At 34.3% G+C, this 24,508-nt stretch overlaps 1 long non-coding RNA gene across 1 annotated transcript in view; it reads right to left on the minus strand.

Moving 5' to 3' along the window:
- Window positions 1-591: 591 nt before the first annotated feature.
- LOC141541166 (uncharacterized) overlaps window positions 592-24,508 on the minus strand; it is a 28,379-nt gene continuing 4,462 nt past the window's right edge. The window contains exons 2-3 of the long non-coding RNA XR_012481674.1: window positions 5,996-6,056; window positions 592-670 (exon numbers count right to left, since the gene is read on the minus strand). This is a non-coding gene — a long non-coding RNA (uncharacterized LOC141541166). The remainder of the gene's footprint in view (window positions 671-5,995; window positions 6,057-24,508) is intronic.

A 24,508-nucleotide genomic window follows, 5' to 3' on the forward strand; every position in this document is an offset into this window, starting at 1 on the left:
TTGGGACATAGAATTAGCAATGGTACTACTGGATCAAAGGATATGCCCAGTTTTATAACCCTTTGAGGATAATTACAAATTGCTCTCCATTATAATTATACCAGTTCAAAACTGCATCAACAATGCATCAGCACCCCAACATCCCCTCCAAAATTTATCATTTTCCTTTTCCTTTGTCATATTAGCCAATCTGATAAGTGTGAAGTAGTATCTCAGAATTGTTTTAATCTAGTAATTTAGAGAATTTTTTCATATGGCTATAAACAGCTTTAATTTTTTTTTGAAAACTGCCTTTTTGTATCTTTTGATCCTTTGTCAATTGGGGAATGACTTATATTTTTAAAAATTAGATTCATTTCACTATATATTTGAGAAATAAGGCCTATATTAGAGAAACATGTTGCAAAAAATTCCCTTCCATTTTCTGTTTTCCTTTTAATTTTGGTAGCATTAATTTTGTTTGTGCAAAATTTTATATAATCAAAATTATCTATTTCCAATTGCATTTTATGCTCATGTGTATTGAACTTTAATTTTATATCTCTGAAATAGATGACCTCTGAGGCTATTGCAAGCTTTAAATTGACAATCTTTATTAAGGGGCTGCTGCATGTCTTAAGGACAGCTAGGTGGCTTTGTGATTGAGTGCTGGGTCTGAAGTCATGAAGATCTGAAATGAAATAAGAAATTAAATTAGCTGTTCGACCCTGGGCAAATCAGTTAACCTCTGTTTATATTAATCCATTGGAGAAGGAAATGGCAAACCATTTTAGTATCTTTTCCAAGAAAATTGTGTGAACGTATGGTTCACAGGATCACAAAGAGTGAGACATGATTGAACAGCAACCAAATATATCTAGCATTGTAGGGGTATTTGTAGAGACAAAATTGTCCTGCACTTTAATGAACTTAAAATTTATCCACAGAAACAAAACTAATACATGTAAAAGCATTGAAAAAGTGTCTGAGTGTAGGAGTATGGTAATTGAGAGAAGAGTGGGGAGATCAGCGCACTGGCCTAGTCCAAGAAAAAACAAGGACAGTTAATGTTTACATAGTGCTTTAAGGTTTCTATATGATTTCTATAGATGTTATTTGACATATTTTTCATTACCTCATTTGATTATTTTAACAGGTTCTCTACTTAAGGAAAGATTTATTGTAATGATGTGTTAAGGACTAAGTATTTCATTTTCTTACCATTTTATGGAAAAAGATGCTAATTTGAGCTCCTCTGTAGTGATGCACCACTCACAGTATGTGTTGTACATTATGACATGAATGGAAATATCCTTTTAACTTGATTTAAAAGAAAATTCCCTTTCAGTTTTCAATGTGTTTGCTGTTGGGTTCATAGGGCAATTAGAGTGCTTTGCTATAATTAATTTAACACCTGCAAAATCTATGTGTTTGGGTATTTAATAACGAATGAATTCAGGTTGTTTTAGAGTCATAGTTCTACTTTTTTCAACAATATAGTTTCATAATAGCTTATTAACCAAAATATTAGAAAAAGTCACATTTGATCAAAATATTTGCAATGAAAAATGCTTTGGGGCCTGTATTTTTTTTTATTTATAATGTTATGCAAGGAATTGGAGCAAGTATTTGGGTAATCTGGAAGGAAAACAACAATGTCATTCTTACTTAACATATCCAAATTATTGAGATAGAAGATGGTTTGTTTGGCCTTTTATTTTCAAATAATTTCTACTTCATTTTGTGTGTTCAAATAGCCTAATAAATAAAAATCTGTCTTCTAGCTAATGAGCTGACTATTAAAAAAGCCAATAGTATAAGATTTTAGATTTCTAGATAGCTTGCCCTTGCAAGCTGTGGGTAGAATGGCACAAACAGGACTTTCCCTAAAGGTGCTACCATCTGAATAATATTTCTTCTTTCAGGAGCATTTCTCTTCTAGAACCAGCTTTTCTTCTTTAACCCACTTGAAGAAGAGGGTCAGATCTTGATCCTTGAATATCAATCTGGATTGTTCAAACTTCTTACCTTTATCTCAGAAGCATTTTTTATTTGAAATGCAGCTCAAGCAACATATTCTGCACTAAACATTGCCAGGTCTTCCCAAATGTTAGTGTCTTCCTTCTAAGATAACTCTGTATTAAACTGCTTTGTGTATACTACACACACATAAACACACAAACTATATATATACATATATATATATATATAATACACATATAAACATATAACATTACAGATATTATTGAATGCAGCTGACTTTCTTGATCCCAGGATTGTGAATTGCTTGAGGATGATTAAAACCAGTAAAAAGAGAACTATCAAAACCAGTTTAAATTTTTTCATTAAAGCTTTTTTATTTTTCAGAACATACGCATGGATAATTCTTCAACATTAACCCTTGCAAAACCTTGTGTTCCAATTTCCTCCCTTCCCTCACTCCTCCCCTAGATGGCAAGTAGTTCAATATATGTTAAACATGGTAGAAATATATGTTAAAATCAATATGTCCGTACATAGTTATATAATTATCTTGCTGCAAAAGAAAAATCAAATCTAACCAGAAAAAAGTGAGAAAGAAAATAAAATGCAAACAAACAACAAAAAGAGTGAAAATGCTATGTTGTGAACCACACTCAGTTCCCACAGTCCTCTCTCTGGGTGTAGATGGCTCTCTTCATCACTGAACAATTGGAACTGGTTTGAATCATCTCATTGTTGAAGAGAGCCTCATCAATCAGAATTGATCATCTTATCATCTTGTTGCCATGTACAATGATCTCCTATCTATGCTCATTTCACTTAGCATCAATTCATGTCTCTCTAGGCCTCTCTGAAATTATCCTGCTGATCATTTCTTATAGAACAATAATATTCCATAACATTAATATACCATAACTTAGCCATTCTCCAATTCATGGGCATTTATTCATTTTTCAGTTTCTTGCCACTATAAAAAGGGCTGCCACAAACATTTTTGTACATGTGGGTCCCTTCCCTCCTTTAAGATCTCTTTGAGATGTGATCCCAGCAGAAACACTGCTGGATCAAAGGATATGCACACTTTGTTAAGTTTTTGAGCATAGTTCCAAATTGCTCTTCAGAATGGTTTTAGAGCACCTTTTCATATGACTAGAAATAGTTTCAGTTTTACCTGAAAATTATCTGTTCATGTCCTTTGACCACTTATCAATTGGAGAATGGCTTGAATTCTTACAAAATTGAGTCAATTCTCTATACGGTTTAGACATGAGGCCTTCAGAAATGGACCTATATGTTCCAAAATGTTTGTGGCAGCCCTTTTTGTAGTGGCTAGAAACTGGAAAATGAATGCATGCCCATCAATTGGAGAATGGTTGGGCAAATTATGGTATATGAATGTTATGGAATATTATTGTTCTGTAAGAAATGACCACCAGGATGAATACAGAGAGGCTTGGAGAGACTTACATCAACTGATGCTGAGTGAAACGAGCAGAACTAGGAGATCATTATATACTTCAACAATGATACTGTATGAGGATGTATTCTGATGGAAGTGGATATGTTCAACATAGAGAAGAGCTAATCCAATTCCAATTGATCAATGATGGACAGAATCAGCTACACCCAGAAAAGGAACACTGGGAAATGAGTGTAAACTGTTATCATTTATTTTTACCTTCCAAATCCAATTCTTCCTTTGCAACAACAACAACAACAACAAAATTCAGTTCTGCACATATATATTGTACCTAGGATATACTATAACATATTTAATATGTATAGGAATGCCTGCCATCCAGGGGAGGGGGAGGGAAGGAGGGGAAAAATTTAGAACATAAGGGAGTACAAGGGATAATGTTGTAAAAAAAATTACCTATGCATATGTACTGTCAAAAAATGTTATAATTATAAAATTAAAAAAAAAAAGAAATGAGGCCTTCATCAGAACCCTTGAATGTAAAAATGTTTTCCCAGTTTATTGCTTTCTGTTTAATCTTGTCTGCATTAGTTTTGTTTGTACAAAACTTTTTAACTTAATATAACCAAAATTATCTAATTGGTGTTCAATAATGATCTCCAGTTCTTCTTTGGTCACAAATTTCTTCCTTCTCCACAGAGCTGAGAGGTAAACTATCTTATGTTCTTCTAATGTGTTTATAATATCAATCTTTATGTCTAGATCACGACCCGTTTCATCTTGGTAAATGGTGTTAGCGTGGGTTAATGCCTAGTTTCTGCTATACTAGTTTACAATTTTCCCAGCACTTTTTCTCAAATAGTGAGTTCTTAACTCAAAATCTGGGGTCTTTGGGCTTGTCATACATTAGATTACTACAGTCATTGATTATTTTGTTCTATGAACCTAATCTATTCCACTGATCCACTACTCTAGTTCTTAGCCAGTACCAAATGGTTTTGATGACCACTGCTTTATAATATAGTTTTAAAACTGGTACAACTAGGCCATCTTCATTTGCAGTTAATTAATTTTCATTAATTCCCTTGAAATTCTTGACCTCTTATTCTTCCAGATAAATGTTCTTGTTATTTTTTCTAGATCTGAAGATGTGCAAAATAATTTCTTGTGAAATTGTTGTGAATTGTGAGAATGATTGAAACCAGTTAAAAGAGAACTATCAAAACCAATTTTTTTAAAAAAGAAAAGATCCGGATTTTCATCATAAGTCACCACTCCTGAGCTTCCTCCAGCCTACTCTATGGATTTCTGGTTGTTATGCAAAACATCTTATGACCTGCTTCCAGAGGCTGGAGCCTTACATGAAATTCTTTACATTAAATGAATTTAACTCTATCCTCTAAGAACTCCTTAAACCTAGTGTTGTGTGATAAACCTGGTGTTATAGTTCCTTTGCCTTGGTTAAAATACTAGTTAGTTTTTGCTAGTCTGGCAGTGATTTTATTTCAGCTTGAACCTATATATGTACATACACACAAACAGAATGTATGTATCTTTCTATGCACTTGGCTGTATATATTTATGTATGTGCTTGTCTCTCCCATCAGAATGTCAGTTCCCATTGGGTAGGGATCATTTTGGTGGAAAAGTCTAAAACCAGTTTTTTCTCTTCCCTTATCAGGAAAAAGTAAAAGGAGCTCATCTTGTTATTATCAATCATAATCAAGTATACAAAAGGATGTAAAAAGGAAACTAGTCTCCCAGACTGTCCTGTTTGTACAGAATAATGAGAGGCCCAAATCTAATTAGTGGAGTTGAAACTCTTAATCTGCCCATTTGGTTTTCCATTGTCTAGAACTCCAATTTCTGAGACTGTCTAGTTAGCATATTTAAAGATAGTTTCAACAATCTCTAAGATTTTGATTGGTGTATCTTTATACTGGTCTGGGACCTCTTCTGTTAGGTAGATTCCACCTGGATCCTCCTTTGATCTTGCCTTTATCTTCAAAAATTCATTCCTAGTTTCTCTCCTTATTCTCTAGATCCTGCTTTTGATGCCTCTAGACTTTAAAAATTGTGTTCCCCAAAATGCAAATTGCTCATTTAATATGGCTATTGTTGCCTAGTTGTATTTGCTTGGGCCCATGAGCTATATATGTAAATAAAATAGCAAATTTTTATAATCTGTAATGGATGCTTATCACATAATTTCTTTATGATGCAAACTGAATTTCTATTATACTTCTTTATTATATTCTTTTACAATTATGCTCTCCCAAATCTTTTTATTATTACTACTTCTGGTACTTATTTTTACTTCAATTCCATCTTTTGTTCTTGTGTCCTAACCACCTTGTATGATGGTTGGCATGAATGTTTACTAAATATTGGATTGATTGATTGATCCTTTGGTGGAACTGACAACTCCCTCTGCTTCTGCAATTACATCTGCATTGGGCTGCCCTCTGTACTTACTATTACCTGTCTTTCCTCTTACTGCTTCTATCTTTTCCTACTTCTAGTGCTTCTAGTTTTCCTACCCATATGTCAGGTGAGAAAAGGAATATTAGTTAGATTTAGATAGAATGAAGTTAGGTTAAGACCAGTCCATACCTTAAGCTCCATGAGGTCAGGGGATGTTTTATGTAATTCCTGAATCTCCTTGGATAGTGTCCTATATCCAGTAAGTATAAGAGAAATAATTTTTTTTAGTGAATAAATGAGTGTAAATATTCTTTAACCTGATCTCACACTTAACAGTTCTATTAAAAAATAAGCTAATATATTTTTGTGTGATGAATATTTGACTGAATTCCAGTTTGATATATCCCACTATCCAATGTGGATCACAGGTGGTGTTAATGTACCATGATGCATTTTTTATCAGCCAAAGCACCAAAAGAGAGTGGCATTTTGAAATTCAATGCTAATGAAGCTCACAAATTACAGAAAGCTATTCTCGTACTTTTCTGGAATTGTCCTCAAATTATGTCAACTTTGGTTACAAATGAGAGCAACAAAGCAGGAATTGTCTCAGGGGCAGATCACAATGAATACAATCAATGCTGTATGAAAGGAGCAACCCCAAGAGTGTAGTTTGCATTTCATTCAGGTGCCTTTTATTTGTAATGACCTTTGAAAAGAGGAAGTTTCTCTCCTTGCTTAGACCTTGACTGGAACCCATATTTAGGAAACTTCTATAACCCCTTCCTCTTCCAATGCTTCTCAATTCCTGCCTATTAAAGAAATATCTGAAAGTTCTTGGATACTATTCTGTACACTGAACTACTCAGAAAATGTCTTGAGGCTTTGAAACCAAATGTAATAAGACACTTCTGAAAAAAGGGTAAGTAATGCCAGGAAAAACAAAACACATTCCCACTATTTAGTTTTAGAAATACTTGGTAAATAAGCACTGGTAGAAAGGGAGTTATAAATGATTTGTCTATTGATAACTTTCGTTTTGACACAATAGATTGTCCCCAACAATCATCCAAACAATGTCCCTATATGGTACATTATTCCAAAACAATTAAACAAAACTGCCTAAAAGTGATTAGGATGCCTACCAGTTCTTAACAAAAAGGCAAGATGTATGCTTTCATTTCAACAGTTTGGTACGAATATTGTCTCTATAGTAAATTATATTTAAAGAAAGCTGAGTATAAAAGAGTTGTTTTAGGGAAAATACTAATGTTATATTGGTACAACATTCCAGTTAAACATATTCTGTACCTTTTCTATTGTGGATAGAAATGATTCAGACTCTTGTAAAGTTCATAGAAAAAGTGGTTAATGAAAATCATATCTTTTAATAAAATCTTAACTAAAATGGACCATTATTTTTTCTTATTATCCCCATTTCATGGACTATTTAAATCTGAGCTCTTTCTCTGTTGTATTTAACTGAGCTGCAAGTGGGCTTCTGAATACAGTGAAATAAAAAGAACTTTAGATGTGACATGCATGTACTCACTGAAAGTATAAACATGTATGCTCAGGCTGATGAAATATACTTCCAGGTGAGACAGCATTAGGGAAGTCATCCAGACCTTGAAGTGCTTCTGTTCTAACAATCTATCAGTAATTCTAAAGTCTTCTGGCTTTGGAATCTGTGATCCTGAGGTCCTCTCCCTCAACTTTAGAGTGTTATTATTCTGGCAATCTCTCTGTCAATGATTATAAAAGTCCTCTGGCCTAGAAATATAGTAATATTTCTTCCCTTAGCTTTTAGGGAAGATATATTAATGATCTTAAGGCCCTCTGACCTTAGAATGCTATAGTTCTAATAATCTATCAATGATTTCAGTCTTTGGCCTTAGAATAATTTTACAAACATTACTGACTGTCAGATAGTTAATCTGTTGGTCAGTGATAACCAATTGTCTGAGACAATTGTGAATGGCCCACCCCTCAAACCTACTCATAAGCCATAAAATTAGCAAATAAGTAATATGAAACTCTGATCAATTTTGCCCTATAAATTTATCTCTTTTCTCTTGGGTCCTTTGATAAATTCTTTTGGAATTTAGCCCACTTCAATTGGCATTACAATTACAATAAACTTTACACCTTGACTTGAATATGGTTTCAAGCCTGCAAATTCTATTGAGACACCCTGTGACATCCAACTTTTGGGGGTCCCTTCCCAAGCTCCACAGGACTACTTTGTTGGGTTCAGGATTTCTTCTTTTGAGGTACTATGAAGCTAAGATCACATGATCCTAACCCTAGAGCTAAAAGGGATTATAGAAAATTCATTTTATAAATAAGGAAACTCAGACCCTAGAAAATGAAATGATTTACATAAGATTGCACAGGCAGTATCAGAAGAAGGAGCTGATTTTAGGTCCTTGGACTTCAGAGTTAGGGCTCTTTCCTTTTTACATTTAGATATAGATAATTTGTGATAATTAATCACAGATTTCTAGTCACCAGGTGGGAAAGCTGTATTATGATAAGTAAAAATGTTTAATTCTGTAATTTCATAACTGTTTTTGTATCTATAGGTTGGAAAATAAATTCACATGTCCTGTAGACATTTTGCTTTCTCATTAAGCAATTATGGAATAATGACAATGTGTCATTACTATGTTATGTGAAGTGGGAATTATAGAATAGCATAAGCTTAATATGCTCCTTGATTATAACACTACAATAATATAAATAGACCAATGGGAGATGAAGAATGGCTTATAGGCTTAGTGCAGACTCTGCACTAAAATTTTTAAAACATGCTGCATATAAAGATACTTGGATAGCATTAACTTTTAACTGTGTGATATGGAATATAAATATAATAGAAGTTCAGAGAAGATTAACGTGAGAGAAAAACTTCTTGGTAGAGTTGGGCTTAGGCTGAGACTTGAAGGATGCTTAAGATTTGACTACATAGAAAACTGGAGAAAGAAATGCCAAAACCCCATACAGGGTAATGAAGAGTTGGATATAACCCATAACTGAATGACTCAATAGGTATTCTAGGAGAAGAGGGCAGCATGAGTGGAAGTGTGAGAATTGGATGAGGGTCTAATTTCCACAGAGTTATGAAACTTAAATCAGAAAAATGAAATTGAAACCTGAGAAATGGAAGCTAATTTGGAACAAGGAAACAAAAAAAAATAATGGAGATAAAATGTAATCAGAATTGGGAACTTAAAGAAAAAAGAATAGGAAAGTAATGATTCCTTCTCTGAAGGAGCTCACATTCTAAAGGGGGGAGACAACACATTTAGAAAGTTTTAGTTGCCAAGTTAGATGGAAAGGTCTCATGATTTTTAGGAAGTAGCAGCAAAATAAACGGTAAATGCCTTGTCTTTAATAAAATATCTTTCAGATATTATTTGCAATGGCTCGGCAGACTTATCTGCCAATTTGTTTTTCAAAACTTGATGATGCAGTTCACATAGGAGAGTTGATAATGAATTTATCCTTCACAGAGAGATGTTTTCTTAGCTTTCTAGTTATTTTGGTTTTCAACTCTATTAGCTACCTCCATTGCCTTTCAAGTGCAATGATTATTATCCTTAGCAAAGAAAACAACAAAAAAAGTTACTCATGCTGAGCAGATCTGCTTTCTCTTCATTATCACTAGTGGGAAAAACAGTAAGGACTCTTCTGTGCTAGCTTCCTCTTACCATATTTTCACACTAATATTGTTTCCCCAGGGAAATAGAGTTTCCATCTAGATAGTAAGATATGGAGATCCCTATTTTGCCTAGAAAAGGAATGGAAATGAACTCAAGAGAATTCCCATGCTTGAGGACCAAGGTATGTATGCCTGGAGAGTCTAAAATAATCTCAATCTTTGAAATTGTTTCTTTTTAGTTATATGCAAAGCAGCTACTTCATCATACTGTTCTTATCTTTCTGTATTCTATCCTAAAAGCATAGTCCTGCTTCTAATTATTTTTTTTCCTAGTTCTTCAGGGATTTGAGCACTGTCAGTTGGCTTTTCACCTAGCCTTTTATCTGATTCTATTTAATTTACACAAATGTGTATTGAATGATAAAGAATGGAGGGATTTCCCTCCTTGTTTAAACCTTTTTCTTTTCCTTTTTTTCTTTTGGTTTTAACTCTTATGCTGAACTTGTGAGATGGGGTGGTATTGGTGGGGGAAGAACAATTATAGAAAAATTCAGTGAGTCTTGTCTTTTTTGATGGCAGATGCCCTAATTGTCATTTTTCACATGCTAATGTTATATACCCATGCCTTTAGTTAGATTCAAGATGCTCTGTATTCATTCTAACTGGGTCCTTCATTATGACTAACACTATGACTTCAATTCACCTTTACAGTATTTCTGTACTGTTTCTGAAAACCATTTCCATTGTTACCACCCTAGATGAAGCCTCCATTATTTTTCACTTGGATGATTCCCTATGTATTTATAGTATTTTCATCATGTTTTTCAGAATTGTCTTTGATCATTGTATTGCTGAGAATAGTTATGTCATCCACAGCTGATCATCTTACAACATTGCTATTACTCTATATACTGGTATATTTCATTTAGGATCAGGTCATGGAAGTCTTTCCAGGTTTTTTCTGAGAACATTCTGCTCATCATTTCTTACCATTTCTTAATTGTATACAAAATGTATTCAGCTCTTCCCCAGTTGATTAGCATCTCCTTAATTTTAACTTGGGTGATGAATTTCCCAATTCTAGTGTATCCTTTAAATGCACATGACCACAAGGTTAATCTCTTTTCTGTTCAAAATAGTTCTCTATTGCTACCAATACAATTCAATTAAACTAGTTTTATTAAATTTCTATTATGCATCCAGTATTATGGTAGGTCTCTTGGGATAGAAAGGCAAAACATGATTAATCCCAGAAGGAAACATACACAGATAAGAGTATGAAACTCTGCACCAAATAAAACCCAAACTTCCTATCTTTTATTAAATGTAAATACAAACCTTCAAAGAACTTTCATTCTGCTAGAGAAGTAGTAAATAATATATTCAGATAAATATAAATGCATGCATATATTTATATTTACTTATCTTAACCTTCTTCCTTAATGTGACTAATCACTGAAAAAAAGCCTTCACTTTTATGCCTCTGGGATTACTAGATGCCACATTCCTTTCATCAACATACCTTTCTTCTAGTCTCCACCAATTCAGTCCTTCCCATTCTCTTTCAGGAATTTATTCCTGATGCTTCAACTTCAAGGGCTCTATCTTACTATTTAACTCCTGTAGGACCAAACTGTCTCCTTATTTTTGGTACTCACAATATAGATGCTTATATTCACATTTTATTTCTTCTCTTAGACAATACATTTTTTGAGAACAGGGGCTTTTATTCATCTTACTATCATCCAGCGTATCTGGCCAGTGTTTTCCTGGAGTAAATGCTCAATTTGGAGTAAAAGGGTCAATTAAGTGGTATAGTGAATAGAGCATGAGGTCTGATATCAGCAAAAGTTGAGTTCAATTCAAATCTGACTTGAAACACTTGCTATCTCTGTGACACTGGGTAGTCAGTCCCTGTTTGCCTCAGTTCCTCAGTTGTAAAATGAGGACACACTGAGGAAGGAAATGGCAAACTACTCCAGTATCTTTATCAAGAAAATTTCATGGAGAAATATTCACGCAGTCATGTAGACTCAGAGAAGACTGAACAACAAATGTTTAATGACTATTGGATGAATAAATTAATAAAATATTTTCATGAAGAAGAAATTTTAAAAAAATCACATTGGCTAAATGCTTTTTTCTCCACTTTTTGAAGCTAGGAGTGATAGAGGACAAGCTCAGAAATCTGACCAGGAATTGGCCAAAATGTGATAATTTTAAAATTGGATTCAATTCTAATACTTTTCTCCATGAAAATATTCAAACAATCAAGTGGATCAATTTATAAGCCTACTTAAAACAAATGAATTTGATTTGATTCACTAAGGGCCAAGTTGATAAATATGCAAATAAAATGATAGAGAGCTAGGTGCTCTGAATTTATGGATCGACTTGGTAAGATATGTCTGTACCTTTGATCATACCACATCTGAATGGATAACCTGAAGGAGGGCAGCATAAATCCAACACTTTCAGTAAGATGATAGTTCATGAAATCCTAATACCCTCACATTCCATTTCTGGTCTAATTCCTCTTTGAAAACCTTACTTGCCTCCCCTCACAATCCTTCTTGTTCTGGATATGACTCTTGCATCTTGTCTTTCCAGGATGGATGCTGTGTATCTTCTCCTCAAGTAATGTCTGTTTAACATATAATATATGTAAATGTATATGCATGTATAGAAGTATGTATGTGTATAAGCAGACAATAAGAATGATAATAACTGATCAACAAATTTATTAAGTGCTTATTATATTGAATTCTGGCCTAAGTGCTGGTGCTACAGAAACAAAAGTAAAATAGTCTCTGCCCTAAATATGCTTATTTTCTAATGGAGGATACAAAAAACACATATATGGTATATATGGGACATATATTATAAGGTATCAACCAAGATTTATGTAAGAGGATCAAAATATAATTAGAAAAAAAATTGGAAAAACATGTCAAAATAACAGCAGCAACAACAACATTAATAAGGCAAGAGTGAGGGATAACCAATGGATAGCAATTATTTTTACACAATCTCAACAGAACTAGAAATTGGTCCCATTCACCGAAATATTAATTAGAAAGGAGGACTTCAAGAGGACAAGAATAAGAGTTAAATAGGATTAGATACAGTATTAACTTGTCATCTGCAGTACTCGGGGCATGATATGCTGGAACCAGCTTTAACTGGCTAACAAAAGTTGATTATTAAATTTTCAGTGTTAGTATTTACATCTTGGAAATTTGCAAACCAATCAAGATTTGATTAATGGTTTAGTGATTGGTTAGACTTAAGAAAATGATGGAAAAATATTAATAATATAGATTAAATTTTAAAGTGTGGGATATTTATAATCCTCTTTCCCCTGCCACCCTCCCCACCATTGTTAAACATTTATTAGTATATCAGTGGGTACAAAGAGTACTCATTTTAACACAATCTCAGATCCAGCAAATTATTTCTATGTGAGATATCTATCTCTATCTATGTGGATATGTGCGTAGATACACATGAACATAAGTGTATGCACGCACACAAAGATTATTATACCACACATATCTATACAAAATATATACATGCATGCATACATAAAGTACTTATATACATATGACATACATATGCTAATATAAAGTATTTATATATACACATAAAACACATACATATGCAGTATACTTTACTCAGTATTCAAGAATACCGAGAGATAACTTGGCAAAGTAGATAGAAAACTGGACCTGGACCCTAGGAACATTTTGGGTTCAAGTCTTGCCTATGACAAATGCTTCATGTTTGATCCTGGGAATGTCATTTAATCTCTTAGTGGTCTTTAGGCAACTAAGACTAAATTTCAGGGATCACTAATGATAGAATGATAGAAGCTACTTCTACATCTATGGAAGCACAAATCCATTTCCTAATCCCAATATTAAAGTATATCAATGTATCTCTAGGCATATGTATTTATATGTCTGTATATAAATATCTGGATGTGTATATATACACACATGTACATGCATGTGTACACACATACACATACAAAGCTCTAGCTACTTATGTTTCCTAAATAAGTTAAATCATGAGATTTTTAGTAACATATGTGTGCCCTTTTATTTCTTTTTAGCTACTAGGCACTTTTCCTGGATTTGCTTTGTTTAAAATGGGATTCCTAAGGTTTTTATTCAACTGAAATAGTATAATCAAGAATAGTAAATCTAATTCCCATTGAATGAGAAATGGGTACACACTACCGTTTAGATTAGGCTATAGCTGTGGGGTGCTTAGGAAGCATATTGTTGACTAGGAAATAAAAACCATTCTATTTGTTCCCATTTTTCATGGCCTATTTCTGACAGTTACAAGGAAAAATACTCATAGACCAAGGTAATGGGGTAGATTCCTATATTCAGCTCTTTATGTCCAGCAATATAATTCAATTGGTAAATATATTTTGCATGATTTTCCCATAGAGCATGCTGCATTTAATAGTGTCTGGCACATCTGAGTGCCACATTGCATGCCACATTGCGTATCATGAGATGTTTAAATCCTATTGAATACTTTGTAAAAGCAATTTCCATTCTGTTGTGTGCTTTTTACAGATGGTGATCTGAAACAGTTAACACAGATAGCACTCCTCATTTTACTTATCTCTGACTTATCTCTGTTGCACATGAAAAAAACAATGTTTATGGATCAGTGTTTCTATTCATTCTTCTTGAGGCTGAGTCCTTTTCAGACAACATCTTAGATATCCTATTTGGCTTGTGAATGTCAGGTGGGAAATACGTTCTCTGTGTGTATGAAGGGGTGTGTTTATATACTTTGTATCTTTAACAGTAAAATACTATTATATGCTTTAGTTGTTAATAGCTGCCACCTACAGGGACCAATGGATCCTTTTTTTTTTTTTTTTTTTTTTTTTTTTTTTTTTTTTCTGGAGTAATGTATCCAACATAAATACCATTTAAAAACTATTTCTGCTTTAATTTTAAAATTTACCTGGTAAACCAAAGCAGACATGCCTATTTGCCTGCCTAAATCTATGTTATCTATAGTGTATAAGCAGGGCATTATCTAGAAAGTGAAGAAAATGGTGGCTTTTTCCCTGCAGAAAAAGAGATGATTAAGAGAATATCAAAAAAATTGGTAGCCAAAGTAGAAGTACAGGCTGAATCTCTCTTCCCACAGTGATTCAGAACTCAGTATGGAAGTGTAAGTTTAAACCAGTTATCTTCTCTTCATAGCATCAAATGTCTTCTTAGTCTTGACTACAATGAAGATATTTTTTTCCAGTTTCCTATAAGGCCTGAAGGAGGACTAGAATGAAAGATTACAAACCATGAAAATGAAAAGTGATTGTTTCTTTTCTTAGACTTTGCATGCAGCTAGCTTGACTGGAAGAAATATAGGAATTTCCAGTTCTCTTTCATAACATAGTCGTCTTTCCTTCTCTGTGGGCCTTCCAGTCTACATTTTGACTTTCACTTAACTATTTGCTGTCCAGAATCCAAGAATACAGTCCCCTCTAATAACACAAACTTCTTGATTTCACTCCTTCCTAGAGGTGGATTGAAATATGTTCTATAAATTAGTCTTCATCTCCTGACTCCTGTATCTTTTCACTGGTTATCTTCTATATGTAAATAAGAATATTTGAATTCAAAGTCTTCCTTTAAGGTATATGTATTGTGTGACTAAGAGAGTCATTTAACCTCTTTGTGAATCAATGATCTTCCTAAAATTAATCTAGTTGACTACAAAAGACAAAGAATTGACATTAGACTCAGAACTGGGGTTAAAATTCTAGTTCTTCTATTTGCTGCTTATGTGACCTTGAACAAGTCATTACTCTGGGTTTCAGAGTCAAGGACTAAGGTCTCTTTCAGCTCTAAACTTAGGTTCTCTATTCTCCCTTTCATTATCAAATGTCTAGTAATCTATATTCCCTGCTTCTATGTCCTTATTACCCAATCTGGCTTCTAGTTTATGACCCTAATAACAAAGTTTTCTCCAAACTTAGTAAAATCCCCTTATTGGTGAATTCAATTGACTTCTGAACCTCTCTGTAGCATCTGACATGATAGATTCTCCTCTTTCTCTATATCCACCATGTCACTATATTGTCTCCCTTCTAGCAGTCTCTTATCTCTCTTATCTCTCTCTTCCCAGTCTCCTACCTTTATATGTGGGTCTTCTCTAAGGGTTGGTAGTTGACCCAATTTGCCTTGTCTTCTATCCTTTTTCCCTTGGTGATTTCAAACCTCTTATGTGTTTAATGATTACTGCAATATGATGATTCACAAATCTTTATCACTGACCCCAATATCTCTGCAGAGCCCGAGTTCTTGATTGTAAACTACCTATGAGTTGATTTGATTGTTCTCCTTGCTGGAGTTTTCCAAACTGGAGTTATTCTTCCCTACATTTTGTTCCTTTGTTTCTGTCAATAGGATAAAATTTCTCTCAATCACTTAAGCTTATCACTTTGGTGTCAGTTCTGACTTCCCTTCCTCCCACATCCTCTATATCTAAACAATTCCAAATCCTTTAAATTCCCTATTTCAAAATCATTTCCTCATTCAAATTCTCACTGCAATCACCCAAGTTCAGGCCCCTTTCTCTTGTTGCTTGGGATCATGATAGCTTCCCACTTTTCCTATCTTCTTCTTTTTTTTTAATTAATTTTATAATTATAACATTTTTTGACAGTACATATACATAGGTAATTTTTTTTACAACATTATCCCTTGTACTCCCTTCTGTTCTGAATTTTTCCCCTCCTTCCCTCCATCCCCTCCCCTAGATGGCAGGCATTCCCATACATATTAAATATGTTATAGTATATCCTAGCAGAACCAGATTTTTTTGTTGTTGTTGTTGCAAAGGAAGAATTGGATTTGGAAGGTAAAAATAACCTGGGAAGAAAAACAAAAAATGCTAACAGTTTACACTCATTTCCCAGTATTCCTTGTCTGGGTGTAGCTTATTCTGTCCATCACTGATCAATTGGAATTGGATTAGCTCTTCTCTATATTGAAGATATCCACTTCTATCAGAATACATCCTTATACAGTATCATTGTTGAAGTGTATAACGATCTCCTAGTTCTGCTCATTTCACTCAGCATCAGTTGATGTAAATCTCTCCAAGCCTCTCTGTATTCATCCTGTTGGTCATTTTATACAGAACAATAATCTTCCATAACATTCATATACCATAATTTACCCAACCATTCTCCAATTAATGGGCATCCATTCATTTTCCAGTTTCTAGCTACTACAGAAAGGGCTGCCACAAACATTTTGGCACATACAAGTCCCTTTCCCTTCTTTAGTATTTCCTTGGGATATAAGCCCAGTAGTAGCACTGCTGGATCAAAGGGTATGCACAGTTTGATAACTTTTTGGGCATAATTCCAGATTGCTCTCCAGAATAGTTGGATTGTTTCACAACTCCACCAACAATGCATCAGTGTCCCAGTTTTCCCACATCTCCTCCAACATTCATCATTATTTGTTCCTGTCATCTTAGCCAATCTGACAGGTGTGAAGTGGTGTCTCAGAGTTGTCTTAATTCGCATTTCTCTGATCAATAGTGATTTGGAACACTTTCATATGAGTGGAAATAATTTTAATTTCATCATCTGAAAATTATCTGTTCATATCCTTTGACCATTTATCAATTGGAGAATGGCTTGATTTCTTATAAATTAGAGTCAATTCTCTGTATATTTTGGAGATGAGGCCTTTATCAGAACCTTTAACTGTAAAAATGTTTTCCTAATTTGTTACTTCCCTTCTAATCTTGTTTGCATTAGTTTTGTTTGTACAAAAGCTTTTTAATTTGATGTAATCAAAATTTTCTATTTTGTGATCAATAATGATTTCTAGTTCCCCTTTGGTCACAAATTCATTCCTCCTCCACAAGTCTGAGAGGTAAACTATCCTATGTTCTTCTAATTTATTTATGATCTCATTCTTTATGCCTAAATCATGTACCCATTTTGATCTTATCTTAGTATGTGGTGTTAAGTGTGGGTCCATGCCTAGTTTCTGCCACACTAATTTCCAGTTTTCTCAGCAGTTTTTGTCAAATAATGAATTCTTATCCCAAAAGTTGGGATCTTTGGGTTTGTCAAACACTAGATTGTTATTTTTATTCATTATCTTGCCCTGTGAACCTAACCTATTCCACTGATCAATTAGTCTACTTTTTAGCCAATTCCAAATAATTTTGGTGACTGCTGCTTTATAATACAGTTCTAGATCAGGTACAGCTAGGCTACCTTCATTTTTTTTTTTCATTACTTGTAACGTTCTGTTGTCTCCAGAAGCTGCTGATTGCTCTCTGGGAGGAGATCTGCTGTGTCAACTCAAATCTCTCGGATAGATTCTTCTTCCTGTAGAGAATCGTTGTCTCCAGACTTTAACTTTGCCTTTAACTCTTGTCCAGAGAAGTGACTTCCCTTCCTCCAGAGAGCTGTGTCAAGCCTGATGTAGAGCAGAGACTTCTCTCTCTGGAGTGCTGTCCTCTTTTATCCTCCCAGAGAATGGGTGTGGGATAATGCAAGGGCTTCTGGGAAGAAGTACTCCAACCAATGAGCTTTCTCCTCTTAGAATTCCTAAGGTGTAAACTCCCTTTAAAGGCCCAAACCAAAGGTTTGAGCCAGAGAACTGTCAAGTCAACCTGAGTTCTCACCTTGTAATTGTCCAGACAACCTGAGTTCTCACGTAGTAATCCTAACACTTGAAATTCTCGACCTTTTGTTCTTCCATATGAATTTTGTTATGTCTTCTAGGTCATAAAAATCATTTCTTGGGAGTCTGATTGGTATAGCACTAAATAAATAGATTAGTTTAGGGAGCATTGTCATCTTGATTATATTCGCTTGCCCTATCCAAGAGCACTTAATGTCTTTCCAGTTATTTCAATCTGACTTTATTTTTGTGGCAAGTGTTTTGTAATTTTGCTCATATAATTCCTGACTTACCTTTGGTAGATATATTCCCAAATATTTTATAATATCATCCCTTATTTTGAATGGAATTTCTCTTTCTATCTCTTGCTGTTGGATTGTGTTGGTAATGTATAAAAATGCTGAGGATTTATGTGGATTTATTTGTATCCTGCAACTTTGCTAAAGTTCTGAATTATTTCTAATAGCTTTTTAGCAGAGTCTGCAAATATCATCTGCAAAGAGTGATAGTTTGATTTCCTCATTAACTACTCTAATTCCTTGAATCTCTTTCTCAGCTCTTATTGCCGAGGCTAGTGTTTCTGGTACTATATTGAATAGTAATGGTGATAGTGGGCAATCTTGTTTCACTCCTGATCTTAATGGGAAAGGTTCCAGTTTATCACCATTATATGATGTTTACTGTCAGTTTTAAATCTATGCTCCTTATTATTTTAAGGAATAGTCCATTTATTCCTATACTCTCAAGTGTTTTTAGTAAGAATGGATGTGGGATTTTATCAAATGCTTTTTCTGCATCTATTGAGATGATCATATGGTTTTTATTAATTTGGTTATTGATATAGTCAATTATGCTAATAGTTTTCCTAATATTGCCCAGCCCTGCATTCCTGGTATAAATCCCACTTGGTCATAGTGTATTACTCTTGGGATGATTTTCTATAGTCTTTTTGCTAATATTTTATTTAAGATTTTAGCATCAATATTCATTAGGGAGATTGGTCTATAATTTTCTTTCTCTGTTTTCAACCTACCTGGTTTAGGTATCAGGACCATGTCTGTGTCATAAAAGGAATTTGGTAGGACTCCTTCAATCCCTATTTTTTCAAATAGTTTATATAGCATTGGAGTTAGTTGTTCTTTAAATGTTTGGTAGAATTCACATGTAAATCCATCTGGTCCTGGCGATTTTTTCTTAGGGAATTGGTTAATAGCTTGTTCTATTTCTTTTTCTGAAATGGGACTATTTAGACTATATACTTCTTCCTCTGTTATTCTAGGCAAGCTATATTTTTGAAGGTATTCTTCCATTTCATTTAAGTTATCGAATTTATTGGCATAAAATTGGGCAAAGTAGCTCCTAACTATTGTACTAATTTCTTCTTCATTAGTGGTGAGTTCTCCTTTTCATTTTTAAGACTAACAATTTGTTTTTCCTCTTTCCTTTTTTTAATCAGATTTACTAAGGGATTGTCTATTTTGTTGGTTTTTTCATAGAACCAACTCTTAATTTTATTAATTAATTCAATAGTTTTTTTACTTTCAATTTTATTAATCTCACCTTTTATTTTTAGAATTTCAAGTTTTGTGTTTGTCTGGGGGTTTTTAATTTGTTCCTTTTCTAGCATTTTTAGTTGTAAAGCCCAATTTGTTGACCTTCTCTTTCCATGCAAGTAGACCTCTAGAGATATAACACTTCCCCTTATTACTGCTTTGGCTGTATCCTACACATTTTGGTATGATGTTTCATTATTGTCATTTTCTTGGGTGAAGTTATTAATTATGTCTATGATTTGCTGTTTCACCCAATCATTCTTTAGTATAAGATTATTACTTTCCAATTATTTTTTGGTATATTTTCCCTTGGCTTTTTATTGAATGTAATTTTCATTGCATTGTGGTCTGAAAAGGATGCATTTACTATTTCTGCCTTGCTGCATTTGATTTTGAGGTTTTTATGCCCTAGTATATGATCAATTTTTGTATAGGTTCCATGAACTGCTGAGAAGAAAGTGTACTCCTTTCTGTCTCCATTTAGCTTTCACCAAAGATCTATCATATCAAATTTTTCTAGTATTCTATTTACCTCTTTGACTTCTTTCTTATTTATTTTGTGGTTTGATTTATCTAATTCTGAGAGTGCAAGGTTGAGATCTCCCACTATTATAGTTTTGCTGTCTATTTCTTTTTGCAGCTCTCTTAATTTCTCTTTTAAGAATTTAGATGCTGCACCACTCGGTGCATATATGTTTAATATTGATACTGCTTCATTATTGATGCTTTAGCAAGATATAATGCCCTTCCTTATCTCTTTTAATTAAATCAAATTTTATTTTTGCTTGATCTGAGATGAGGATGGCTACCCCTGCTTTTTTGGCTTCACCTGAAGCATAGTAGATTCTGCTCCACCCTTTTACTTTTATTCTGAATGTATCACCCTGTTTCAGGTGTGTTTCCTGTAAACAACATATAGTAGGATTCTAGCTTTTATTCCAAATCTGCTAACTGCTTCCTTTTTATGGGGGAGTTTACCCCATTCACATTTATGGTTAGAATGACTAATTCTATATTGCTTACCATCCTATTAACCCTTGCTTATGCTTTTCCCCTTTCCTTCCCTCTTATCCCCCTCCCCAGTATTAAACTTGTGAGCACCACTTGCTTTTCATACCCCTCCCTTTTTAGTATCCCTCTCCCACCTTAAAGTTCCTCCCCTTATTTTACCCCTTTTCCTCACAATTTCTGTATGCCCTTCCCCTTAGCTTACTCCTTTCCTCCTACTTTTCAATGAAGTGGAAGAAGTTTCACCATAAATCAAATATGTCTATTGATACACACTATGTTCATCCCCCTCCTTTCTTTCTCTCAGATCTAATAGGTTACCTTTGCCTCTTCATGAGATGTAGTACCACCACTTTACTTTTTTTATGATATAATTTCCTTTTCACCTCTAGTTTCTAGGACAAATTATACATGTATTCTTTACATATCTTTATGGTAGAAATATAGTTCTCAAGATTTCTTTTTATCTTTTTAGAAATCTCTTGAGTTCTGTATTTGAAGATTAAACATTTTGTGTAGATCTGTTTTTTTTTCATCAAGAATAGATGGAATTCATTTATTTTGTTAAATGTCAATCTTCTTCCCTGGAAAACGATGCTCATTTTTGCTGGGTAAGTTATTCTTGGCTGCATATCAAGTTCCTTAGCCTTTCAGAATATCATATTCCAGGCCCTTTGTTCCTTTAATGTAGACGCTGCTAGATCCTGGGTTATCCTTATTGTGGTTCTTCCATATCTGAATTGCTTTTTTCTAGCAGCTTCCAATATCTTTTCCTTTGTCTGATGGTTCTTGAACTTGGCCAATATATTTCTTGGCATTCTGATTTTAGGGTCCCTTTCAGTAGGTGATCAATGAATTTTTTCAATGTCTATTTTACCCTCTGTTTCCAAAACATCTCTTTGATAATTTCCTGGAAAATAGTGTCCAGGCTCTTTTTTTTCCTCACATTTTTCAGGGAGTCCAATTATTCTAAAATTGTCTCTCCTAGATCTGTTTTCCAGGTCTGTTGTCTTTCCAATAAGGTACTTGACATTCTTTTCAATTGTTTCATTTTTCTGGTTTTGCTTGACTATTTCTTGGTTTCTCCTTGAGTCATTCATTTCTATTGTTCGATTCTGATTTTCAATGATGTATTTTCTTCACTCACTTTTTTAATATCTTTTTGTAATTGTCAAATTGAGTTTTTATCTTCTATGGAATTTTTTTCCATTTCATCCATTTTATTTTTTAGAGAGCTGTTTTCTTTTTCCAACTCACTAATTTTATTTCTCAATGATTTGATCTCTTTATTCACTCTGGATGACTTCTCCATACTCTCTTGCCAAGCTTCCCTTTCCTTTTCCCATTTCTCTTCTAGCTCTCTTGTGAGAGCCTTTTTGATTTCCTCTATGAGAGTTTTGTATATTGAGGAGCAGATCATATTCCCCCTTAGGGGATTCCTCTGGAGACAGTCTGCTTTTAGTCTCCTCAGGGTTTGAAGTCTGCTCTCTATCCATACAGAAACTGCCAATGGTTAGAGCCCTTTTAAATTTTTTGTTCATTTTGTCAGAGTGGGAATCGAAGAAAACAAATTGACAAGAGAAACAATTGGTTTGTTTCTGGGTGGAATGGGGTTGGATAGTGTTACCGGGCTTTCTCTACAGACTACAGGAGATAGCAGTGAGGCACTAACAGGATAGCGATGGCTGGATTGTTTCTGTGCTCTGAGGCTCTAAGAACACACTGAGTCACTCTGGGTGGGGGTGGGGGTAGCCATGTCCGGGAGACACTAGCTTTCCAGGGTTTTATTCTTTACCTCCAGTGTTTACATCTTCTCTGCTGCTCCTGGCTTGCTGCCAAGACAGAATATCCACACTGGGTTAAAGGTTGTTTCACAGAAACAGAAGAGATAGCATCCTTCCCCTCCTGGGTCTGAGCAGTGTGAGCTGCCTGCCTTGTTCTTGCCCCTGTCCTCAGCCTGCGACCAGTCTGTTCGTCCAGTCCCCTGAGCAAACACAGACCTTTTCTGGTGAATTTCAAGGATGTCTTCTATTGGTAATTATTTGTGGGGTTTTTTTCCAGTCAAGCATTAATTCCGAGGCTTGTCATGAAGTAAATTCTGAGAGAAAACGTGGAGCTGTGTGCCTCCTTGCTGCCATCTTGGCCTGGAAGTCCCACTTTTCATATCTTCAATCTATTTTATCTTTAATCCATTTTCTGCCCAATTAATCTTCCTTATGTACTGAACTTATTCTTTATCTCTTCTGCTATATCTTCAGTGATTCCCCATTGCCTGCTAAATAGAACAAAATCCTGAACCAAATGTTCATGTCCCCTACAATGTGGTTCCAACCTGCCCTTCTAACCTTATTTCATACTACAGTACTTTACACAGTGGACATTCCAACTTAACCAGTCTACTCTTATTTCTTGTTCTGGCTCTGTCCTCTTTTGTTTTGTGAGTTTAATAATTTTGTCCATATTATGAAGAGATTTTTCATCTCTCACATCCAACTCCATATATATTGATTTTCTTTTTCCTTTGATGTCCAATTCATTGGGCATTAGCCAATTATCTAAGTAATCCAGCTGTTATAGCTGCAGTCTATCTTAAACCATTCTCCATCCCCAGCTAAAAGCACATTCTTAAATTTCTCAGTATATTTTTCTTTTATCTCTCTCTTACATTTAGTTTAGAGTAGAAGGTTCTCTTCCACATACTACATCTTTATGAACATTAGCTATGATGATTTTAGACAGGGATTTACTAGTCATTGAGTTGGACTCAAAGTAAAGTTATCCCAGATGGCCAGGCAGCTGGTTTGGAGGTGAAGCAGGTAGAATAAGCTAGAAGTAAAAGGTTAATAGTATCATTGTTCCTCTCAGGCACTCACCCATCAATAAGCAGGTCCCATGGTAGAATCTTGAGCTGAGCTAAAGTAAGGTGAGCTTTGAATGAAAATTAAGTCTCATAAGCAAAAAATGAGGAAGGAAATGCATAGAGAACAAAGATAGAATGTAGGGTTTGGAAGAACAACTGACCTTTTATTTAGTTTGATTTGAATAAGTTGTGTGTAAAAGGGAATATGTGAAAAAAAGCCTGGAAAAGTAGGTTGAATGGGGCATTCTCTCTGGCTTCAGTTATTTGTATGTTTTTTGTCTCATCCCATTTATAGCTTGTAAATTCCTTAAAGGCAAAATTTGAGTTGTATTTATCTTTGTATTCTTGCCACCTAGAACAATGCTTTTTGTGGTGATAGAGGCTTAATTAATTTTTGCAGAATAGATGAATGAGTGAATAAATGAATGGATATAAATATAATACATTGTTCTTATTTGGTATAAAGTGCTTTGGAAATCTTTAAGGACTATGTAAATGCCAGATAATTGTAATTTCTTAGATATTGCCTTAATAGGGAGGTAATAATTAGGTTTAAAACAAAGGAGCATCCAGAATCTTTAATCAGTAAACCAGTGTGGGTTAATAATAATGAGGCTGTTTTCATGAAATTATTTGAATTGTTAATTGATGACTCAACAGTTAGGGAGGTCTCTTCCAAAAGGAGGCACAAAAGTCATTTGTCTATTCTTGTTTACTTTCTTTTCCCAGAGGTAATTGGGGTTAAGTGACTTGCCCAGGATCATAGAGCTAGGTGAGGCCACAGTTGAACTCAGGTCTTCCTAATTTCAGGGTTGGTGCTTTATCCACTCTACCATTGAACTGTCCCTCTACTCTAGTTTTCAACTAGTGAATTTATAACACCATACTCATCCATGATGAGTGTACCTATGGGACAGAATAAATTTC

This window comes from Sminthopsis crassicaudata, chromosome 4, assembly GCF_048593235.1.
Source record: "Sminthopsis crassicaudata isolate SCR6 chromosome 4, ASM4859323v1, whole genome shotgun sequence".
Taxonomy (NCBI): Eukaryota; Metazoa; Chordata; class Mammalia; order Dasyuromorphia; family Dasyuridae; genus Sminthopsis; species Sminthopsis crassicaudata.